The following is a 25,241-nucleotide window of genomic DNA, read 5'->3' as shown; positions in this document are numbered from 1 at the left end:
AAAAATAATTTATTTATTTATTTTTCCAGTTTCTTTCTTAATGTGCTATCAAAATCTTTTAAAAACGTGTTAACGACAATTTAAGTTTCCAAATGCAGACTCGACTTCAAGTAGAAATTATTAGAAATTATTATTACGATAATTACTCAGCAAAAAATTTGGAAGTTCTTCCAAAGACACAACTTTAAAATCACTTCCAGAAGATGCACTCCCAATGATGTTCTTTATTTTATCTACCCAGGAAGTTCTTTTAATTCAATTTTTTATAACTTGGTTTTTTCATACTTTTAATGGATAATTTTAACTTTTTTTGTTTCAAATAGGTTAAAAACAGAGTAAGAATTCATCAAATGGTACAAATCATTTAAATTTTGTCAAAAAAAATTCTAAATCCAATCTAAAAAAATTGTGAATTTTTATACCCTTCGCCACTACTGTGGTACAGGGTATAATAAGTTTGTGCATTTGTATGTAACGCCAAGAAATAGTGGTCATAGATCCATCTTTTAGTATACCGATCGGCTTAGAATTAAATTCTGAGTCGATTTGGCGATGTCCGTCTGTCTGTCTGTATATGTAATTGTGTGCAAAAGTACAGCTCGCAATTTAAGTCCGATCGTTCTCAAATTTGGCATAGGGCCGTTTCATGGTACAAAGACAAACAATCGCTATTGGTTTTGGAAAAAATCGGTTCAGATATAGATATAGCTGCGATATATATTTATCTTCGATTTGGTCATAGTTAGCGTGTTTATCAACCGATTTTCTTGAAATACCGTACATCCAAATATTTTATGAATCTCGAAAGTCTTGCAAAATATCAGCCAAATCGGCTCAGATTTAGATATAGCTCCCATATATATCTTTCGTCCGATTTAGACTCATATGTCCACAGAGGCCAAAGTTTACAACCGATCTTCGTGAAATTTTGCACAGAGGGTAGAAATGACATTCTACCAATGCTTGGTAAATTTGATTGAAATCGGTTCAAATTTAGATATAGCTCCCATATATATCTTTCGTCCGATTTGAACTTATATGGCCACAAAAGCCAGAGTTTTGCCGTGATTTGCTTCAAACTTTGCACAAGGGATACGTTTAATAGTATCGTTAAGTGTGTCAAATTTTGTTAAAATCGGTTCAGATTTAGATATGGCTCCCATATATATAGCTCACATATATATCTTTCGCCCGATTTGGACTTATATGGTCTCAAAAGTCAGAGTTTTGCCCTGGCTTACTTCAAATTTTGCACAAGCGGTACTTTTAACGATACTATTGTATGTGCCAGATATGGTCAAATTCGATTCAGATTTAGATATAGCTCCCATATATATCTTTCGTCCGATTTGAACATATATGGCCTCAAAATCTAGGGTTTTGCCGTGATTTGCTTCAAATTTCGCACAAGGAGTACGTTTAGTAGTATCGGTAATTGTGCCAAATTTGGTTGAAATCGGTTCAGATTTAGATATGGCTCCCATATATATCTTCCGTCCGATTTGCACTCATATGACCAGGGGGCCAAAGTTATACTGCCATTTACGTGAAATTTCGCATAGATAGCAGAATTATTATTCTAACTATACATGTCAAATTTAGTCAAAATCGGTTCAGATTATATATAGCTCCCATATATACGTACACCAGAGTTGGGGAAATATGGTAGACTGTTACACATTTTAGACCCATTTTCAATGGAAGTTTCCTTATTTTCCTTAATTAACTGCATAGCGTTAGCCGATTTAAATTTTAATTCTAGAGATTTTGTAGAAGTAAAATAAAAAAATTATCTCCTTTATATAGCTTCCAGCAAATGTGAAGTAATTGAGATGGTAACATCTCAATCTAAAGTCGGCCCCGTCCGACTTTAGGCTTTACTTACTTGTTTAAAATATTTTAGGTCAAACGTTTCCGACGAGCGTTAGAATCAATTAAAAATTATAAAAAATTATAAAAATTATTTCCAAAAATTTATTATCCAAAACATTGAATTCGGATCACACCAAAATAAGTGATGCAAATTCAGTGCAACGGCTGTTGAAATGGAGGACTTCCGTCCTATGACAAGCCCATGTTAAATTCATCGCTTCTGCGTCAATTTTGCACCACTTCTGGATCCAAAAAGATTATTTTCATTACTTTTTTTGGTGACGCTTTTTTTACTGGGTAGTGTTCCAAGACATGCCCTATTGTTGAATGTATGTTTGCTTTGTAGTCCAGATACAAAAAATCAACAAATTTTAAGTCAATTTCATTAATTGTAAAGAATTTCTCAGAATTATTAAAGCCAAGTTGACCTTAGTCGAAATAAACGATAGGTGCTCCTTATTCACTGAAAATCAACGGTAAGTTTTCCACTTCTTATGTGCGTACTTTTCCTCCTCAAATATGAGAAAAATTTTGATTATGTATTCGATGGAAATATTTTCTAAAAATTTATTACCGGAACACGTTTGCCTACAAAATATTTTAATTATGCCGCTGTGGTGTGTCCATGGCAAAGGCTCCAAATCTACTGAGACGAGTTGAAACTTTGAGTGTTATGGGATGCTTCAATATTGCTACGCCAAATGCATATCTAAATACCATCAAAACTATGCCATAAACTTTTGATGTTCATTGGTTTTGTAAGCTAGCAACCTCACAGATATACCAATGGATGGTTGGCTACTTGCAATAGTGGGTTCCAGGGGGGAAAATATCCTAAACGGGCAAAATCATTCGCATGTGGTCATTGATAGGCACTTTTAGCGCAAATATTTTTGCGGATATCTTAGAAATATTTCTGTCGATTATTCCCTTATATATGTGTGTATCCTATTGTGGGTGGCTGTGTGTGTTCATATACGATAATATCGCAAAAGCTGCGATGAACTAATATGGAGGAAATTTATATTCAATACACGTTATTGTTAATTTTCGGCATGGTCTGATAGGTGGTGTTGCTCTCAAGACCGCTTATAGCTTTTAAAAGCTAGAGACTTTCCATTTATTTAATAATTTGATTTCATAGTTCAATTTTTTACTAGCTTAACAGGTTGGCTGATAAGTCCCCGGTCTAACAAAGAAAAACACATTTTTTTGTCAAAATTCGTTTTTATTATTCAACATAGTTCCATTCAAGAGCGATGCAACGATTATTACGACCTTCCAATTTTTTGATACCATTTTGGTAGTACTCCTTCGGTTTTGCCTCAAAATTGGCCTCAGTTTCGGCGATCACCTCTTCATTGCAGCCAAATTTTTTCCCTGCGAACATCCTTTTGAGGTCTGAGAACAAGAAAAAGTCGCTGGGGGCCAGATCTGGAGAATACGGTGGGTGGGGAAGCAATTCGAAGCCCAATTCATGAATTTTTGCCATCGTTCTCAATGACTTGTGGTACGGTGCGTTGTCTTGGTGGAACAACACTTTTTATACCCTGCGCCACACTGTGGAACAGGGTATTACAAGTTAGTGCATATGTTTGTAACACCCAGAAGGAGACGATATATACACATGGTGTCTTTGGCAATAATGCTCAGGGTGGGTCCCTGAGTCGATGTAACCATGTCCGTCTGTCCGTCTGTCCGTCCGTCCGTCTGTGAACACATTTTTGTGATCAAAGTCTAGGTCGCAATTTAAGTCCAATCGCCTTCAAATTTGGCACATGTTCCTAATTTGGGTCAGAATAGAACCCTATTGATTTTGGAGAAATCGGTTCAGATTTAGATATAGCTCCCATATATATCTTTCGCCCGATATGCACTAATATGGACCCAGCAGCCAGAGTTTTATACCGATTTGCTTGAAATTTTGTACAAGCATTACACTTAGTCGTATAATCAAGTGTGCAAAAGTTGATTGAAATCGGTTCAGATTTAGATATAGCTCCCATATATATCTTTCGCCAGATTTTTGGCCGAATTTGGTTGAATGAGTAGATTTAGCCTTGTAGCTATGCGTGCCAAATTTGGTTGAAATCGATTCAGATTTAGATATAGCTCCCATATATATCTTTCGCCCGATATGCACTTATATGAACCCAGAAGCCACAGTTTTATCCCGATTGGCTTAAAATTTTGCATAAGGAGTACAATTGGTAGTATAGTCATGTGTGCCAAATTTGATTGAAATCGGTTCATATTTAGATATAGCTTCCATATATATGTTTTTCTGATTTCGAAAAAAATGGTCAAAATACCAACATTTTCCTTGTTAAATCGCCACTGCTTAGTCGAAAAGTTGTAAAAATAACTCTAATTTTCCTAAACTTCTTATACATATATATCGAGCGATAAATCATAAATAAACTTCAGATTTAAATGTTTCCCATATTTTTATACCCTTCACCACTACTGTGGTACAGGGTATAATAAGTTTGTGCATTTGTATGTAACGCCAAGAAATAGTGGTCATAGACCTATCTTTTAGTTTACCAATCGACTTAGAATTAAATTCTGAGTCGATTTAGCGATGTCCGTCTGTCTGTCTGTCTCTCTGCCTGTCCGTCCGTCTGTCTGTATATGTAATTTTGTGCACAAAGTACAGCTCGCAATTTAAGTTCGATCATCCTCAAATTTGGCATAGGGCCGTTTCTTGGGACAGAGACAATCGCTATTGGTTTTGGAAAAAAATCGGTTCAGATTTAGATATAGCTACCATATATATTTATCCCCGATGTGGACATAGTTAGCGTGTTTATCAACCGATTTTCTTGAAATACCGTACATCCAAATATTTTATGAATCTCGAAAATCTTGCAAAGTATCAGCCAAATCGGTTTAGATTTAGATATAGCTCCCATATATATCTTTAGACTCATATGACCACAGAGGCCAAAGTTTACTACCGATCTTCGTGAAATTTTGCACAGAGGGTAGAATTGACATTCTACCAATGCTTGGTAAATTTGATTGAAATCGGTTCAGATTTAGACATAGCTTTCATATATATCTTTCGTCCGATTTGCACTTATAATGGCCTCAAAAGCCAGAGTTTTGCTCTGACTTGCTTCAAATTTTGCACAAGGAGTACGTTTAATAGTATCGGTAAGTGTGACAAGTTTGGTTGCAATCGGTTCAGATTTAGATATAGCTCGATTTACACTCATATGACCACGGGGACGAAAGTTATTGCATAATTAATTTTCTAACTATGCACGTCAAATTTAGTCAAAATAGGTTCAGATTATATATAGCTCCCATATATACACAGTCTTACACAAGTTTACATACGGTTTAAGAAATTGTATTTTCTTTAATTATTAAAATATAATAAAATATGCATATATATGCTTTAGATTTTGTAAATTAATTTGAAAATCAAAGTATTTGTCCATTTTCAAGAAGATGTTTTTAGTCTGGATTATAAACAACAACAAGAAACATGTTTAGTTATAAGGTAAAAACCTCAAGGGTATGTAAACTTATGTGAGACTGTGTACGTACACCAGAGTTGGGGAAATATGGTAGACTGTTTCATAATTTAGACCCATTTTCAATTTCCGACTGTATAAAGTATAGCCTTCAATAATGAAGCAATCGTGATGAAATTTTGCACAAACTCGTCTTTTGTCTGCAGGCAGGACAAGTTCGAAGATGGGCTATATCGGTCCAGGTTTTGATATAGTCCTCATATAGATCGACCACCCGATTTGGGGTCTTGGGCTTATAGAAACCGTAGTTTTTATCCAATTTGCCTGAAATTAGAAATCTTGAGGTATTTTAGGACCATAAAAATGGTGAATATCGGTCCATGTTGTCATTGAGCTTAACATGGAATCAGGCAGCACTCAGTGATAAGAGAGAAGTTCACCACTGTGGTATCACAATGGACTGAATAGTCTAAGTGAGCCTGATACATCGGGCTGCCACATAACCTAACCTAACCTAACCTCGGTCCATGTTTTGGGATAGCCCCCATATAGACCGATCTCCCAATTTTACTTCTTGGGCTTCTAGAATCCGTATTTTTTACCCAATTTGCATGAAATTAAAATCTGGAGGCATTCTAGGACCATAAAGAGGTATGCCAAAAATGGTGAGTATCGGTCCATGGTTTGATATAGCCCCCATATAGACCAATCTACCGATTTTATTTCTTGGGCTTCTAGAATCCGTAGTTTTTATCCAATTTGCTGAAATTTGAAATCTAGACGTATTTTAGGACCTTAAAGAGGTATGCCAAAAATTATGAGTATCGGTCCATGAATTGATATAGCCCCCATATAGACCGATCTCCCGATTTTGCTTCTTGGGCTTATAGAAACCGTAGTTCTTATCCAATTTGTTTGAAATTGAAAATCTAGAGGTATTGTAGTACCACAAATACGTGAGCCGAAAATGATGTGTATTGGTCCATGTTTTTGTATATTCCCCATATACACCGATATTCATATTTTATTTCTTGGGCTTATTGAAATCGTAGTTTTTATCCAATATTCAAGAAATTAGAAATCTAGATTTATTTTAAGACCATAAAGAGGTGCGCCGAAAATGGTGAGTATAGGTCAATGTTTTAGTATAGCCCCCATATAGACCGATCTCCCAATTGTACTTTTTGGGCTTATGGAAACCGGTTTTGTTGTCCAATTTGTCTGAAATTTTATCCAATTATCCTGAAATTTGAAATCTAAAAGTATTTTAGGACCATAAAGAGGTGTGCCGAAAACGGTGAGTATCGGTCCATGTTCTAGTATAGCCCTATTAAGATCAATCTCTCGATCTACTTGGGTTTCTAGAAACCGTAGTTTTTATCCGATTTGCCTGAAATTGTATTTTAGACTCACAAAAACGTGTATCGGATTTAGTTTTTATCGGTTCATTTGGTAAGGCTTCGATATAGATTTCACTATATAGTGTATAGAAGGCGCACTGATCATGAAAATTGCTTGAAACTGAATTTAAAATTTCCATATTTTACTTCTCGTAATCATTTAAATAATGGGGGTGAAAATCTACAGATTTAAGATTTCCAATCAAGATGTTATTTCATCATTTTCTAGCACACTTACAAGAGATGTTAATGATTCCTCTAAAACTCAAACAAAAATGGTTCTTATAAATCCAAAATTTGATATAGTCTTCATAGGTAAAATCTTTAAATTTATCTTCGGGAAGTGTACTACACACCAAATTTTTTTTTTCTGATTCAATCACGAAATTAATTGATCCAATTAATTTTTTAGTTGAAATGTCTTCAATCACAGCAATGATAGTATCAATTAAAAAATTAATTGACAGTCAATTAAAAAATTAATTGATGCTATCAATTTGTGTGATTGATTTTTGTTTCAATTAAAAAATTTGTTGAATCAATAAAATTTTTAATTGAATATTTTTAAAACTCAATTAAGATTTTAATTGGAAACATTTTCGAGAAATTTTTTTATGGGATAATATCTGTCATCAAACCCCCCTGAAATTTTAAAGGAAACTATAATATTTGATTCATGGTCGAACTTACTGCTGTATATACCTGGTTTTTCCTAACATTGTGTTTCATCCCAGGGCGTTAGCCGATTTAAATTTTAATTCTAGAGTTTTTGTAGAAGTAAAAAAAAAAAATTGTCTCCATTAAAAGTATTTGTATCTGGAAATGCAAACCTTTATATAGCTCCAAATATTTAAAAATTGTCTTCACTTCAAAGACATACGGAATCCAAATTTTAAATAAATCGTCTTTCTTTACTTCGTGTATTTTGCTTTACTTCAAAGATTCATGTCCATTTTTATACCCTCCACCATAGGATGGGGGGTATATTTACTTTGTCATTCCGTTTGTAACACATCGAAATATTGATCTAAGACCCTATAAAGTATATATATTCTGGGTCGTGGTGAAATTCTGTCCGTCCGTCCGTCGTTCTGTTGAAATCACGCTAACTTCCGAACGAAACAAGCTATCGACTTGAAACTTTGCACAAGTAGTTGTTATTGATGTAGGTCGGACGGTATTGCAAATGGGCCATATCGGTCCACTTTTACGTATAGCCCCCATACAAACGGACCCCCAAATTTGGCTTGCGATTGCTCTAAAAGAAGCAAATTTCATCCGATCAGGCTGAAATTTGGTACATGGTGTTAGTATATGGTCTCTAACAACTATGCCAAAATTGGTTCACATCGGTCCATAATTACATATAGCTCCCATATAAACTGATCCCCCGATTTGGCCTTCGGAGCCTCGAAGAGAAGCAAATTTCATCCGATCCGGCTGAAATTTGGTACATGGTGTTAGTATATATTTTCTAACAACTATGCAAAAAGTGGTCGACCTCGGTCCTTAATTATATATAGCCCCCATATAAACCGATCCCCCGATTTGGCTTGTGGAGCCTGTAAGAGAAGCAAATTTCATCCGATGCGGCTGAAATTTGGTACATGGTGTTGGTATATGGTCTCTAACAACCGTGCAAAAATTGGTCCATATCGGTTTATAATTACATATAGCCCCCATATAAACCGATCCCCCGATTTGGCTTGTGGAGCCTGTAAGAGAAGCAAATTTCATCCGATCCGGCTGAAATTTGGTACATGGTGTTGGTATATGTTCTCTAATGTACATGCAAAAATTGGTCCACATCGGCCCATAATTATATATAGCCCCCATATAAACCGATCCCCAGATTTGACCTCTGGAGCCTCTTAGAGGAGCAAAATTCATCCGATCCGGTTGAAATTTGGTACGTGGTGTTAGTATATGGTCTCTAACAACCACGCAAGAATTGGTCCATATCGGTCCATAATTATATATAGCCCCCATATAAATCGATCCCCAGATTTGTCCTCCGGAGCCTCTTGGAGGAGCAAAATTCATCCGATCCGGTGGAAATTTTGAACATGGTGTTAGAATGTGGTCTCTAAGAAACACGCAAGAATTGGTCCATATCGGTCCATAATTATATATGGCCCCCATATAAACCGTTCCCCAGATTTGATCTCCGGAGCCTCTTGGAGGAGCAAAATTCATCCGATCCGGTTGAAATTTACATCGTGGTGTTAGTATAAGCCGCTAATAACCATGCCAAAGTTGGTCCGTATCGGTCTATAGTTATATATAGCCGATCCCCAATCACACAAAAATTGGTCCATATCGGTTCATAATCACGGTTGTCATTCGAGCCAAAAATAATCTAGCAAAATTTTATTTCTATAGAAAATTTTGTCAAAATTTTATTTCTATAGAAAATTTTGTCAAAATTTTATTTCTATAGATAATTTTTTCCAAATTTAATTCTATAGAAAATTTTGTCAAAATTTTATTTCTATAGAAAATTTTGTCAAAATTTTATTTCTATAGATAATTTTTTCCAAATTTAATTCTATAGAAAATTTTGTCAAAATTTTATTTCTATAGAAAATTTTGTCAGAATTTTATTTCTATAGAAAATTTTATCCAAATTTTATTTCTATAGAAAATTTTTTCCAAATTTTACTTCTATAGAAACTTTAAACTTAATTATATACGTATTTTATCGGCCTTTTTGAGTTTAATATATACCACGTATGGACTATGTGGCATATATTACGGTGTTAGGAAGTTTTAAGATACCTTGCCATCGGCAAGTGTTACCGCAACCCAAGTAATTCGATTGTGGATGACAGTCTTCAGTAGAAGTTTCTACACAATCCATGGTGGAGGGTACATAAGCTTCGGCCTGGCCGAACTTACGGCCGTATATACTTGTTTTTTACTAACATTATGTTTCATCCCAGGGCGTTAGCCGATTTAAATTTTAATTCTAGAGTTTTTGTAGAAGTAAAAAAAATTGTCTCCATTAAATGTATTTGTATCTGGAAATGCAAACCTTTATATAGCTCCAAATATTTAAAGTTTGCCCACCATCGTTAAAGTCGTATATTTTTGAAGTAAGGCAAACTTTATCTAATGTTAAGGAAAACATAATTAATTTAATCTAGGATCTTTAAAACTGAAATTGGGAGACAATGCCATTTATCGAATTTTGCATTTGAAGGATTTTTATTTTTAATCCAAAGTTTAAATATTTCAAGATTAAATCATAACTTCAAGATTAAATCATATTTTTTTTTAGTTTAAGAAAAATGTTCTTGACTTCAAAGGCATACGGAATACAAAGTTTAAATAAATCGTCTTTCTTCACTTCGTGTATTTTGCTTTACTTCAAAGATTTATGTCCATTTTTACCTTTCATTAAGGATTGTGGTATAGTTTGGTATTCAATTCAAATATCAAATGACTCATTTAATTTAAATATTATTTGATTAAATCAAAAATGTTGTTTCTCTGCGTTAAGGAAATGTTTCTTTACTTAAAAGACATACGAAGTTAAGGGAGGAGAACAAATTTTAAAGATTCCTAGCCTATATTTTATGAAACCAAATCGTAAATCAAAAAATAGTATATACACTTTAAATTAAATTTTAATTAAAATTTCTTTATTAAAGAAAATTGTCCTTGATATGATGTTTGTCCTAAAATTTAAGTTGCAAAATTTTTCACGTATTTCCGATGTTCCTATTGGTAAAAACCCAGAAAGATCTATCGTTGCAAAAGCAAAAGGTCAATCAATTCCAATGAAGAATGTCGATAACAAAAACATAAACAACAATAACAAATTCAAATTGAAACTTCCAAGAGGAGAAGTTCAAGTTAACCAACTTAAATCGATACATATGCAAAATTGATGATTCTACATATTGGCCAACAATATGTGCTCGGGTGCTACTTGTACACTTAAACAATTTTTTGTATTGGTTAGCTTTTGTTCTCCGGATTGGGTTTTTCATTTTCAAGTCCTTTTTGTTTCCTCCGGAATGTGTGTGCATATGTTAAATTTACAATGCGGCTGGTGTTGATTTACGATGTTCCTGTTAAAAAGTGTTCATGTTTTCTGTGTTATTTTTGTGTGTGTGCTTTTTTTTTGTAAGTTCTCTCCCAAAGAGGATTGCTACAAAAAGTAGAAAGAAAGCCTATTGGGAGAAGTCAACAAAAAAGAAGGTAGAAACATCGAATATAACACATGTTTCCACTAGACCGAGGAGTTGGAAAACGTGAATTTAATAAAACCATATATGTTGACTTCAACATCTACATTATTGAGTTTGTTTCGATTGTAGGCGATTGTTTTAAAGAAATATCAAAAAATGTTAAAGAAGTTAGAAAATTTAATTTCAAGTGAAGTAAAGCAATTGTGGAATAACCAAAGTCTGATGAAGTTGAGTGTATTTTACCCTTGAAATTATTAGTAGAACAAAGTAATATACAATGGGAGCAAAACCAAGTGCCTGTTTACAACTTAGGAGTATGCTCTTCGATAATATCTGAGAGACTTCAGATGTTATCGAAAATTTTGGTATGGTGCATGGTTTTATATAGTCGAAACCGACTATATAAAACCACCATTCTATGGTTTTTATACCCACCACCATAGAATGGTAACGGGGGTATAATAATAGGTTGGCTGATAAGTCCCCGGCCTAACAAAGAAAAACACATTTTTTGTCAAAATTCGTTTTTATACCCTCCACCATAGGGTGGGGGGGGGGTGGGTATACTAACTTGGTCATTCCTTTTGTAACATATCGAAATATTGCTCTAAGACCGCATAAAGTATATATATTCTGGGTCGTGGTGAAATTCTGAGTCGATCAGAGCATGTCCGTCCGTCTGTTGAAATCACGCTAACTTCCGAACGAAACAAGCTATCGACTTGAAACTTTGCACAAGTAGTTGCTATTGATGTAGGTCAGACGGTATTGCAAATGGGCCATATCGGTTCACTTTTACGTATAGCCCCCATATAAACGGACCCCCAAATTTGGCTTGCGAATCCTCTAAGAGAAGCAAATTTCATCCGATCCGGCTGTAATTTGGTACATAATGTTAGTATATGGTATCTAACTACCATGCAAAAATTGGTCCATATCGGTCCATAATTATATATAGCCCCCATATAAACCGATCCCCCGATTTGGCTTGCGGAGCCGCTAAGAGAAGCAAATTTCATCCGTTCCGGCTGAAATTTGTTACATGGTGTTTACATATGGACTCTAATGACCATGCAAAAATTGGTCCAAATCGGTCCATAATTATATATAGCCCCCATATAAACCGATCACCAGATTTGACCTCCGGAGCCTCTTGGAAGACCAAAATTCATCTGATTCAGTTGAAATTTGGTACGTGGTGTTAATATATGGCCTCAAACACCCATGTAAAAATTATTCGAAATCGGTCCATAATTATATATAGGCTCTATATAAACTGATATCCAGATTTGACCTCCGGAGCCTCTTGGAAGAGCAAAATTGATCCGATCTGGTTGAAATTTGGCACGTGGTGGTAGTATATGATACTTAACAACTATGCCAAAAGTGGTCCATATCAGTCCCCATATAAACCGATCCCGAGATTTGATTTTGGAGCCTCTTGGAGGAGCAAATTTCATAAGAGTCAGTTGAAATTTAGTACATTGTGCTAGTATATGGCCGTTAACAACCATGCCTAACCAGGTCCGTATCGGTCTATAGTTATATATAGCCCTCAGGTAAATCGATCCCCAATCACACAAAAATTGGTCCATATCAAGTTCATAATTATATATAGCCCCCATATAACCGACCCCCATATTTCAATTCTGGCTTTCTACGTATTATCTAATACATACCACGTATGGACTAACTCACCAATTAGAAGACGATGTTAAGAAGTTTTAAGATACCACAATCCAAGTAATTCGATTGTGGATGACAGTCTTTCGTAGAAGTTTCTACGCAATCCATGGTGGAGGGTACATAAGATTCGGCTTGGCCGAACTTGTGACCGTATATACTTGTTATTATTCAACATAGTTTCCTTCAAGAGCGATACAACGATTATAACGACCTTCCAATTTGTTGATACCATTTTGGTAGTACTCCTTCGGTTTTGCCTCAAAATTGGCCTCAGTTTCGGCGATCACCTCTTTATTGCAGCCAAATTTTTTCACTGCGAGCATCCTTTTGAGGTCTGAGAACAAGAAAAAGTCGCTGGGGGCCAGATCTGGAGAATACGGTGGGTGGGGAAGCAATTCGAAGCCCAATTCATGAATTTTTGCCATCGTTCTCAATGACTTGTGGTACGATGCGTTGTCTTGGTGGAACAACACTTTTTTCTTCTTCATATGGCGCCGTTTTGCCGCGATTTCGACCTTCAAACGCTCCAATAATGCCATATAATAGTCACTGTTGGTGGTTTTTCCCTTCTCAAGATAATCGTTAAAAATTATTCCTTGCGCATCCCAAAAAAACAGAGGCCATTACTTTGCCAGCGGACTTTTGAGTCTTTCCACTCTTCGGAGACGGTTCACCGGTCGCTGACCACTCAGCCGACTGTGATGGAGCCATGTTTCATCCATTGTCACATATCGACGGAAAAACTCGGGTGTATTACGAGTTAACAGCTGCAAACATCGCTCAGAATCATCGACACGTTGTTGGTTTTGGTCAAATGTGAGCACGCGCGGCACCCATTTTGCACAGAGCTTCCGCATATCCAAATATTGATGAATGATATGACCAACAAGTTCCTTTGATATCTTTAAGGCCTCTGCTATCTCGATCAACTTCATTTTATGGTCATTCAAAATCATTTTGTGGATTTTTTGATGTTTTCGTCGTTAACCACTTCTTTCGGGCGTCCACTGCGTTCACCGTCCTCCGTGCTCATTTCACCACGCTTGAATTTTGCATACCAATCAATTATTGTTGGTTTCCCTGGGGCAGAGTCCGGAAACTCATTATCAAGCCAAGTTTTTGCTTCCACCGTATTTTTTCCCCGTCAGAAAACAGTATTTTATCAAAACAGAAAATTTCTTTGTTTCCATTTTTTCACAATAACAAAAGTTGCTTCACAAAAGACGCTCACAAACTAATTGATTTACAGACGTGAAATTTTGACACGAATCATTTGAAGGTTGACGCCAGCTATGTGTCAGACCGTGGACTTATCAGCCAATCTGTTAAGTTTGACATTCCTTTTGTAACACATCGAAATATCGATTTCCGACTATATGAACTATATATATTCTTGATCAGGGAGAAATTCTAAGATGATATAACCATGTCTTTCTGTCCGTCCGTCTGTCTGTGTTTTGTAATCACGCTACAGTCTTCAATAATGAAGCAATCGTGCTGAAATTTTCCACAAACTCGCCTTTTGTCTGTAGGCAGGTCAAGTTCGAAGATGGACTATATCGGTCCATATGTTGATATAGCCGCCATATAGACCGATATCCAGATTTTACTTCTTGGGCTTATAGAATCCGTAATTTTTTTCCAATTTACCTGACATTGGAAATCTAGAGGTATTTTAGAACCATAAAGAGTTGTGTCAAAAATGGTGAGTATCGGTCCATGGTTTGGTATAGCCCCCTTATAAACGGATCTCCTGAATTTACTTCTGGGGCTTATAGAATCCGTAGTTTTTATGACGTGTAGTGGTCCAGGTTTTGGTATATCCCCCATATAGACCGATCTCCCGATTTTATTTCTTGGGCTTAGAGACTACGGTTTTTATCCAATTTATACGAAATTTGAAATCTGGAAGTTTTTAGGACTATAAATACGTGTGCAAGAAATGATTTTCTTGTTTGGGATTCTAGAAGCCGTAGTTTTTATCCAATTTGCCTGAAATTTGAAATCTAGAAGTATGTATATCATAAAGAGGTGTACCGCAAACCGTGAGGGTATTTAATGGTGATTTCGTTTGGGGAAAAAAGTGTTGCATACAAATGGTACAACATATTACGGTGTGACCACAGTGTTACCGAAACCCCTTGCAATGACAACACCGTTTGAGTGTGAAAACGAACAAAAAAGGTGCAACACTGATATAAAATCAAAGAAATTTGGCGGAAATATTTCGATTATTAAGGGAAATTGTTAAGATAAATTGTTAGAACTCTTGATTTTATATATTTTTAATGATCTTACTTCTACTTCAGAGTACAAATTAATTACATCCTCAACAAAGTTTTTAGCTCGCCATTGGTCATTTCGTCCAAGCAATGATGTTGTAACTTCTTCATCGTCGACAAAATTTTCTATAGACATAAAATTTTCTATAGACATAAAATTTTGACAAATTTTTCTATGGAAATAAAATTTTAACAAAATTTTCTATAGAAATAAAATTTTCAAAAAAATTTTTATTGAAATAAAATTTTGACAAAATTTTCTATAGAAATAAAATTTTGACAAAATTTTTTATAGAAATACAATTTTGACAAAATATTCTATAGAAATAAAATATTGACAAAATTTTCTATAGAAATAAAATTTTGAAAAAATTTTCTATAGAAATAAAATTTTGGTAGATTAGTTTTGGCTCGAGTAGCAACCATGATTATGAACCGATATGGACCAATTTTTGTGTGATTGGACCAATTTTGGTATGGTTGTTAGCGACAATATACTAACACCACGTTCCTAATTTGAACCGGATCGTATGAATTTTGCTCCTCCAAGAGGCTCCGGAGGTCAAATCTTGGGATCGGTTTTTATGGGGCTATATATAATTATGAACCGATGTGGACCAATTTTTGCATGGTTGTTAGCGGCCATATACTAACACCACGTTCCAAATTTGAACCGGATCGGATGAATTTTGCTCCTCCAAGAGGCTCCGTAGGTCAAATCTTGGGATCGGTTTTTATGGGGCTATATATAATTATGAACCGATGTGGACCAATTTTTGCATGGTTATTAGAGACCATGTACCAACATCATGTACCAAATTTCAGACGGATTGGATGAAATTTGCTTCTCTTGGAGACTTCGCAAGCCAAATCTGGGGATCGGTTTATATGGGGGCTATATATAATTATGGACCGATGTGAACCAACTTTTGCATGGTTATTAGAGACCATGTGCCAACTTCATGTACCAAATTTCAGCCGGATCGGATGAAATTTGCTTCTCTTTGAGGCTTCGCAAGCCAAATCTGGGGATCGGTTTATATGGGGGCTCTATATAATTATGGACCGATGTGGACCAATTTTTGCATGGTTGTTAGAGACCATATACCAACACCATGTACCAAATTTCAACAAGATCGGATGAAATTTGCTTCTCTTTGAAGCAAGGCCGTATTCAGGGGTGGGGATGAGGGGGATCAAACCCCCCCCGAAATGAATATATAAATAAATACAGTATGTCAAGAAAGTGTTTTGACAATAGGATAAAACTTATGTTTTGTTCCAAAATTAAATATAATTTAATTTTAAAAAATAATTTATTATGTATTTTGCATAGTATACATATTTTATTTTTCTCAAAACGAATTAACAACTCGATTTTTACTTCAATTATTTCTGGAATTTGAAATATTTGGCAATGTCAAAAGACTTTCTTGACATACTGTATATATTTTTAGCTGCATAGAAAAATCTTATCGAAGATGTTGAAGAAAAGCTGGAGGTTTTATTTTGAAAAACGCTTACCTATAAAACTTGCACAAATCATAGAATACTAGTTGAAAAGTCCGTCAAACGAAGGCCGAAAAAACAAATTGTTTTTGTTCTCGCACCACAAATTTAATTTTTGGAAAATGTCTTTCTGCTTTTTATTTCTGTTTGTTGTTCTTTTTGTGAACATGACTCGCTTTGTTTAGCCATAGCAACAACAACGAAATAGCCAAACACACAAGTGTAAATGAAATGGCGCAAAACCTGCGAAAAGAACCTGCCTAATTCAGCGACGGAAGCACTTGGAGAGTGCAATAAAGAGATATTTCCAAACGTGCATATTCTTTTAAAAATTTTGGTCAATTTGCCAGTTACTCAGGGATGGAAAATGCAATTTTGAAGAAAGTACAAAAAAGGTATTTTTTGAGCGGAAAGGTACTTTTTACAAAAATTTCACTGGAAAATTATTGTCAAGAGACTAAATTTTAAAGAAAATAAAATTTTGACAAAATTTTCTATATAAATAAAATTTTGCAAAAATTTTCTATAGAAATAAAATTTTGCAAAAAAAATTCTGTAGAAAAAAAATGTTGCAAAATTTTTTCTATAGAAATAAAATTTTGCAAAAATTTCCTATAGAAATAAAATTTTTACAAAATTTTCAATTGAAATAAAATTTTGACAACATTTTCTACCGAAATAAAAAATTGATAATATAGAATCGCATTCTTTTTTCGACTAAAACATTCTTGAAGATCAATAAAATCCTGTTTTTAACTATGTCTTTTACAAAATCGAGATTTTCTTCCCACATGAACATGTCTGTTTTGCCATATTTGTAAAAGACTATTAGCAAATAAGGTTGATAAAGACTTTCTCAAAATATTAAAATATTTTGTCAAAGATATTGTACCATAAATCTGATATCGACTCAAAAATGTCTACACAAAAGGTACTAAATCATTCGCGGGGGTACTACGGTACTGACCGGGGTGAAAAAGTATTGAAAAAAGTACTATAGTACTGCATTTTCCATCCCTGCAGTTACTACGTACTCATCCGAACTTTCATTTTCAACAATGAAGAGATTAAAGACGTATCTTAGAAATTCGACTAGCGAGAGTAGACTCAATGGATATTTAATATTGTAAAATTATTGTATACATACCTATGCATAAATAAAATTATCTACACATGAGATTATATGAATATTTTTTTAAGTTGAACATACCCCCCCCCCCCCCGTTAAAATCCTGCCTACGGCCTTGCTTTGAGGCTTCGAAAGCAAATCTGGGGATCGGTTTATATGGGGGCTATATATAATTATGGACCGACCAATTTTTGCATGGTTATTAGAGACCATGTGCCAAATTTCAGCCGGATCGGATGAAATTTGCTTCTCTTTGAGGCTCCGCAAGCCAAATCTGGGGATCGGTTTATATGGGAGTTATATATAATTATGGACCGATGTGGACCAATTTTTGCGGTTGTTATAGACCATATACCAACACCATGTACCAAATTTCAGCAAGATGGGATGAAATTTGCTACTCTTTGAGGCTTCGCAAGCCAAATCTGGGGATCGGTTTATATGGGGGATATATATAATTATGGACCGATGTGAACCAATTTTTGCATGTTTGTTAGAGACCATATACCAACACCATGTACCGATGTGGACCGATATGGCCCATTTGCAATACCATCCGACCTACATCAATAAAAACTACTTGTGGCAAGTTTCAAGTCGATAGCTTGTTTCGTTCTGAAGTTAGCGTGATTTCAACAGACGGACAGACGGACGGACATGCTTAGATTGATTCAGAATTTCACCACGACCCAGAATATATATACTTTATGGGGTCTTAGAGCAATATTTCGATGTGTTACAAACGGAATGACAAAGTTAATATACCCCCATCCTATGGTGGAGGGTATAAAAATATTTAATATCTAATTTTGTTGTCGCGGCACTAAACAATTGATATGCTTCCTCATGGTAAATTAATTAGCTGCGTTGAAGAAATTGAAAAGCAACCACAATACACGCGTCACGCACTTTCTTTTGTTTTTGCAACAACGCTATTATTTAGGTCGAGGAATAAAAGCGTCTTCAACATCTGATTGAAAGTGTAACCATCTGCACCGTAGACCAGCTACGATGTAAAATGGGTTGCACTTTTGCTCTTGCGATGGGTGACACCTCGTCAATCGAACGTGCACATTACATAGGGTCACGAAAAAATTTTGATGCGGTCACCCCCCAGTTTTGTAGCATATTCGAAGACAATTTCAGAACACCAAAACTTTTTTTCCGTGCACCTTACGACCCCCCGAAATAAAATTTATTGTGCTGTGTCGTCATTTGAAGTCCGATCGAAAAGAAACACATATCGGTGTTCGTGGTTGATCAGGGGCTATATTTCGTGCATTGGTCATTTTTGACCAATAGGTCACTTTTTAAAATCTCTCTAACTTTTTGGTTTATGAATTTAAGTAAATACTTCAAAAGCAAAATCTTTATAATAGTTATCGGAAACGGGCATCATAGGGGTATACGTAGCGAAATAAAAAAATTAAAAATCAAATTTGACGTCGGAGTCAAAAATGACCAATGCACGAAATATAGCCCCTAATCAATCACGAACAACGATATGCGTTTCTTTTCGATCGGACTACAAATGACGACACAGCACAATAAATTGTATTTCGGGGGATCGTAGGTGCACGGAAAAAAGTTTTGGTGTTCTGAAATTGCCTTCGAATATGCTACAAAACTGGGGGGTGACCGCATCAACTTTTTTTTTTCCTTTAGGCCGTGACCCTATCTAGTGCACATTTTGGATAGGCTGCACTAAATTTTCCAATCGAACAAAAATTTTTGATTTATGGGGGTACGGTTTAAAAAGATGCAACATATTTTTTACCAATCGAAATCACCATAAGATTCGGCCAGACCGAACTTACTGCTGTATATACTTGTTGTTTTTAACTTTGTTGAAGTTTAGTATACCTCTCCGATAGTTTACTCTTCAGTTCTTTACTGCATTGGAACATTCTGTACTGCATACAATTTAGATTTGGCATACGCCTTGAAGCTTTTCGGTAGGAAGTGTCGGGAAATCTTGTAAAAAGTGGCCCAATATTTTGTTGCTTTCAGAGACTGCTGGTGATTTGGTAGTGTAGCATTGTCATATAGTCGATATTGGCCAACTTTAACGTTTCTTATTTGTTTGGTTTGCAGCATTCCCCACTATGCCAATCATTGTTTCATACACTAATCAAATTTTGCAAATGGTGTTGGAAGGCGCCGGTGGGCCAAGCACTCTAGGGAAATTAAATTTCAACACTACATACATAAATCAAAAAATAAATAATTTATGGCATAACATATGCCTTACAAGTTTAAAATGCAAAACAAATTCACGAATAAAATCGTGAATATGCGCCACACTGCTGTAACTTCATATCTCCACAAAGTTTGGAAAATCAAATAGATATGGTTACAAAAATGTAAATGAATTAAATTCCCTTTTATCGAATTATTATTTGATTTAGTAATATTTTATTTAGTAGTCAATAGGTTCGAAATGTATTTTAATGACACCACTGAAATCGGAGAAAATAAAGCAATTTAAATGAACTCTTGGGTAAAATCAGTTGGGATCAGTTAGGCAATGTCTGTTTGGTTCGAGACATTTTTTTGCGCAATTAAAACTTTTTATGGCAGGACTTTCGGGTTAGAGACGAGCCTTATTGAATGGGGTAACAAATTGATCCTGATTTGGATGTAGATTCCAATTTGACAATAGTGTCCACTTTCTTATTCCGATTTGCTTAAAATTTGTTACAAAATGTAGAATATGCATATGTGCATAAGTGACGATAATTTGCGACAATTGAGCAAAAACTCCTATTACCAGGTATGAGTACAAGTATGCCTGTGCCAAATTAGGTAACAACTTCTTCGTACATATCCCTTCTGTGCGTGATGAGGTCCCGCTGGACCTTTTTGATTTTTATTCATACATAACGTTATCTTTTATATGAATTTCAGCTTGATGGTTTATGACTTCTTGTACTGAAGTGTTATAAGTTGAAAACTTTAAACTTGTATGTGATTGAATCGTTAAATCGGTTTTTATAGGTATTTGAAAAAGTTTAGTGCGATTCTGCGTGATGAGGTCCAATGGGACCTATTACTAATTACATTAGTGGTTTTAGCACAGTTTAAAAAGCAATGTAAAGATATTGCGATTTTCGTATTTGGAACAATTAATAACACTAACATCCTTTCAGAAAATACCGTTATTCGTTGCTTGGTAGTACATAATTTTATGTCTTCCGTTGATATATCCAATATAGTGAGAGTAAAAGTGCAAAAAAGTTATTTGAACTTCATGGAAATCGTGGTCGAAATAAGTTTTTATATTTCTATACATTTTGCAGACCTATCGGCTCCTGGAATTTGGCAAGATGTGCCTCAATATGGACCAACCACTGTGCACATAATACTGCGAGCAAAACGAACGCCACTAAAAAAAATCGTATTGTTTTTCCTTCAAAAATCCAGTTTGTTAAGAACATTCAACTACAAAAACAATATATTGTTGCTTGGTACGTATAAGGATACTTGTAGGTACCACGCCTGCGTCAAACATCAGGGCCACTAGTATACTAATCAAAAATTTCAACATTATCTGTATCCTATTCAAAATTAAATAAAACTCTATATTTACAACCAAATGTTTATATATGCAATTTGTGCATTATAGAAGAGTCCACCTACAGTAGATGATCGAAAAATATCGTAGGGATAACCTCTCTACCATCCTTTTTTTATTGTAGGTCCCACGGGACCTCATCACGCTGGTATCGCTTCCAGTGTTATCACATACACAAGGGATATATCAGCAGTAATACTTTTACATGGACATGACATCGGAGGAAAGTACTTCGGTGCAAGCATACCAGCAGTCGAAAAATAAGTACTTCGTCGCAAGCATACCAAAAATAATAGGTTTACCATAAATAGAATCGAAAAGGGCGAGTGAATTGCTTACTAACAACACGTACCAAATTTCAACCGGATCGGATGAAATTTGTTCCTCCAAGAGGCTCCGGAGATCAAATCTTGGGATCGGACTATATTGGGACTCTATATAATTATGGACCGATAAGGATACATTTTTTCATGGTGTTTAGAGATCATATGCTAACAACGCGTGCCAAATTTCAACCCGATCGGATGTATTTTGCTCCTCCAAGAGGCTCCGGATCTCAAATCTGGGGATCGATTTATATGGGGCTATATATATTTATGGACCGATATGGGCAAATTTTTGCATGGTTGTTAGAGATCATATACTAACACCACGTACCAAATTTCAACCGGTTCGGATGAAATTTGCTTCTCCAATAGGCTCGGAGGTCAAATCTGGGGATCGGTTCATATGGGGGCTATATACATTATGGACCGATATGATTCAATTTTTGCATGGTTGTTAGAGACCATATACTAACTTTACGTACCAAATTTCAACCGGATCGGATGAAATTTGCTTCTCCAAGAGGCTCAAATCTGGGGATCGGGTTATATGGGGGCTATACGTAAACGCGGTCCGATATGTCCCACTTTCAATACCATCCGACCTACATCAATAACAACTAATTGTGCCAAGTTTCAAGTCTATAGCTTGTTTCGTTCGGAAGTTAGCGTGATTTCCAAAGACGGACGGACATGCTTAGATCGACTCAGAATTTCAACACGACCCAGAATATATGTATGGGTGGTTAAATTGTAAGGGCCGATGTTGAATGTGAACCACACCTAAACGCCAAGTTTTTTTCTGAATTTTATTTGACATTTATCTATTTCAGACAGACTCAATTTGAATCATGGACGTCGTGAATGGGCAGAATGGTTCCAAGAAATGGCAACAGTGAATGATCAATTTTCGAAGAAAATCATCTTCATTTTCACCTCAGTGGATTCGTCAATAAACAGAATTGCCGCAATGGGCGAATGAGAATCGAAGAGTGATTGTCGAAAAACCAATGCACCCACAAAGAGTGACTGTTTGGTGCGGTTTATGGGCTGGCGGCATCATCGGGCCGTATTTTTTCCAAAATGAGGCCGGTCAGGCAGTTACTGTGAATGGTGTTCGCTATCGTGAGATGATAACGAACTTTTTATGGCCCGAATTGGAAGATATGGATGTGGACGATATGTGGTTTCAGCAGGACGGTGCCACTTGCTACACAGCTAACGAAACAATGGCTCTTTTGCGCAACAAATTCAATGGCCGTGTTATCTCACGTAATGGCGATGCCAAGATAATGTGACTTGACACCGTTGGACTTTTTTTCTTTGGGGTTATTTGAAAGAAAAGGTGTACGTCGATAAGCCAGCAACAATTCAAGAGCTAGAGGATGAGATAGTTCGGCACATAAACGGCATAGAACCTCCATTATGCCTCAGCGTCATCGAAAATTTGGACCATCGGATGAAGGTGTGCCACCGAGGACGCGGCGCCCATTTGGCCGATATTTTGTTCCATACATAATTGAGTAATACCAATATATCATAATAAAATAAAATTACAATAATTTCCTAAATAGTTTGTGTTTTATTCAAAATCAACATCGGCCCTTGAAATTTTAACGACCCTTTACTTTATGGGGTCTTGGACCAATATTTAAATGTGTTACAAACGGAATGACTAAGTTAATATACCCCCTATCCTATGGTGGAGGGTATAAAAAAGGCACAAAAATATTTCCAATTAACAAGTTGATTGGAGTTGAAAATTTTTTCAATTAATTAATTAATTGATAATATTAACTTTTAATCACGATAGAAGCAGTAAGTTAATTTAGTCAATGATTGAAAACTTTTAAATTTCCGAAGACTAAGTCAGTTAAAAAATGATTTTTAAATCTTTAAATAAAAATTTATTTCAAACAATCAAACTAAAAACACAACGTCAGGTAAGAAATTAATTGAAAATAGTAACGTTTTATTTAATTGAGTTCAGCAATCAACATCGATTAAATTTTTAATTGAATCAATTCAACAATTTTTTAATTAAATCAATTAGTTTTTTATGCACATGTGATTGAAGACATTTCAATTAAAAAATTAATTGGAACAATCAATTTCGTGATTGAATCAGAAAAAAATTTTGTGTCTAGGGTCACTTCATTTTTATTTTATGGTGTTTGAGACCAATATTTCGATTTGTTACAAACGGAATGACAAAGTTAGTATACCCTCATCCAATGTTGGAGTACATCACACATCTGTGGCTATTTAAATATAGTCCAACAAGAAAATGCAAAAATTTGGTGCATAATATACTATATGTACTAGTTTGGATTCTTACTCAAAATATCCGTATGGTTCTTTAAGAACCCAGCAAAAAAGCGTCGCCAAAAAAGTAGTGAAAATGTTCTTTTTGGATCCGGAAGTGGTGCAAAATTGGCGCAGAAGCGATGATTTTAACATGGGCTTGTCATAGGATGTATGTCCACCATTTCAATAGCCGTTGCACTGAATTTGCATCACTTGTTAAGGTGTGATGCGAATCCAGCGCAGAAGCGATGATTTTAACATGGGCTTGTCATAGGATGTATGTCCACCATTTCAATAGCCGTTGCACTGAATTTGCATCACTTGTTAAGGTGTGATGCGAATCCAGTGATTTGGATGTGAATAAAGAAATTTTGTGATATTTTGACGAATAAATAATTATAATTTTTATACCCTCCATCATAGGATGGGGGTATATTAACTTTGTCATTCCGTTTGTAACACATCGAAATATTGCTCTAAGACCCCATAAAGTATATATATTCTGGGTCGTGGTGAAATTCTGAGTCGATCTAAGCATGTCCGTCCGTCCGGTCATATCGGTCCACTTTTACGTATGGCCCCCATATAAAGGTACCCTCAGATTTGGCTTGTGGAGCCTCTAACTGAAGCATATTTCATCCAATCCAGCTGAAATTTGGTATATGGTGTTGGTATATGGTCTCTAACAATCATGCAAAAATTGGTCCACATCGGTCCATAATTATATATAGCCCCCATATAAACCGATCCCCAGATTTGGCTTGCGGAGCCTAAAAGAGAAGCAAATTTCATCCGATCCGGCTGAAATTTGGTACATGGTGTTGGTATATGGTCTCTAACAATCACGCAAAAATTGCTCCACATCGGTCCATAATTATATATAGCCCCCATATAAACCGATCCCCAGATTTGGCTTGCGGAGCCTCAAAGAGAAGAAAATTTCATCCGATACGGCTGAAATTTGGTACATGATGTTGCTATATGGTCTCTAACAACCATGCAAAGATTGGTCCATATCAGTCCTTAATTATATATAGCCCCCATATAAACCGATCCCCAGATTTGGCTTGTGGAGCCTCTAAGAGAAGCATACTTCATCCGATCCGGCTGAAATTTGGTACATGGTGTTGGTATATGGTCTCTAACAATCATGCAAAAATTGGTCCACATCGGTTCATAATTATATATAGCCCCCATATAAACCGATCTCCAGATTTGGCTTGCGAAGTCTCCAAGAGAAGCAAATTTCATCCAATCCGGTTGTAATTTGGAACATGGTATTAGTATATGATCTTCAACAACCGTGCCAGAATTGATCCATATCGGTCCATAATTATATATAGCCCCCATATAAAACATTCTCCAGATTTGACCTCCGGAGCCTCTTGGTGGAGCAAAATTCATCCGATCCGGTTCAAATTAGGAACGTGGTGTTAGTATATGGTCGCTAAAAACCATACCAAAATTGGTCCAATCAC

This window comes from Haematobia irritans, chromosome 4 (genome assembly GCF_050003625.1).
Source record: "Haematobia irritans isolate KBUSLIRL chromosome 4, ASM5000362v1, whole genome shotgun sequence".
Classification (NCBI taxonomy): Eukaryota; Metazoa; Arthropoda; class Insecta; order Diptera; family Muscidae; genus Haematobia; species Haematobia irritans.
The sequence above is the reverse complement of the archived record's forward strand: the minus strand, read 5'-3'. Positions refer to the sequence as shown.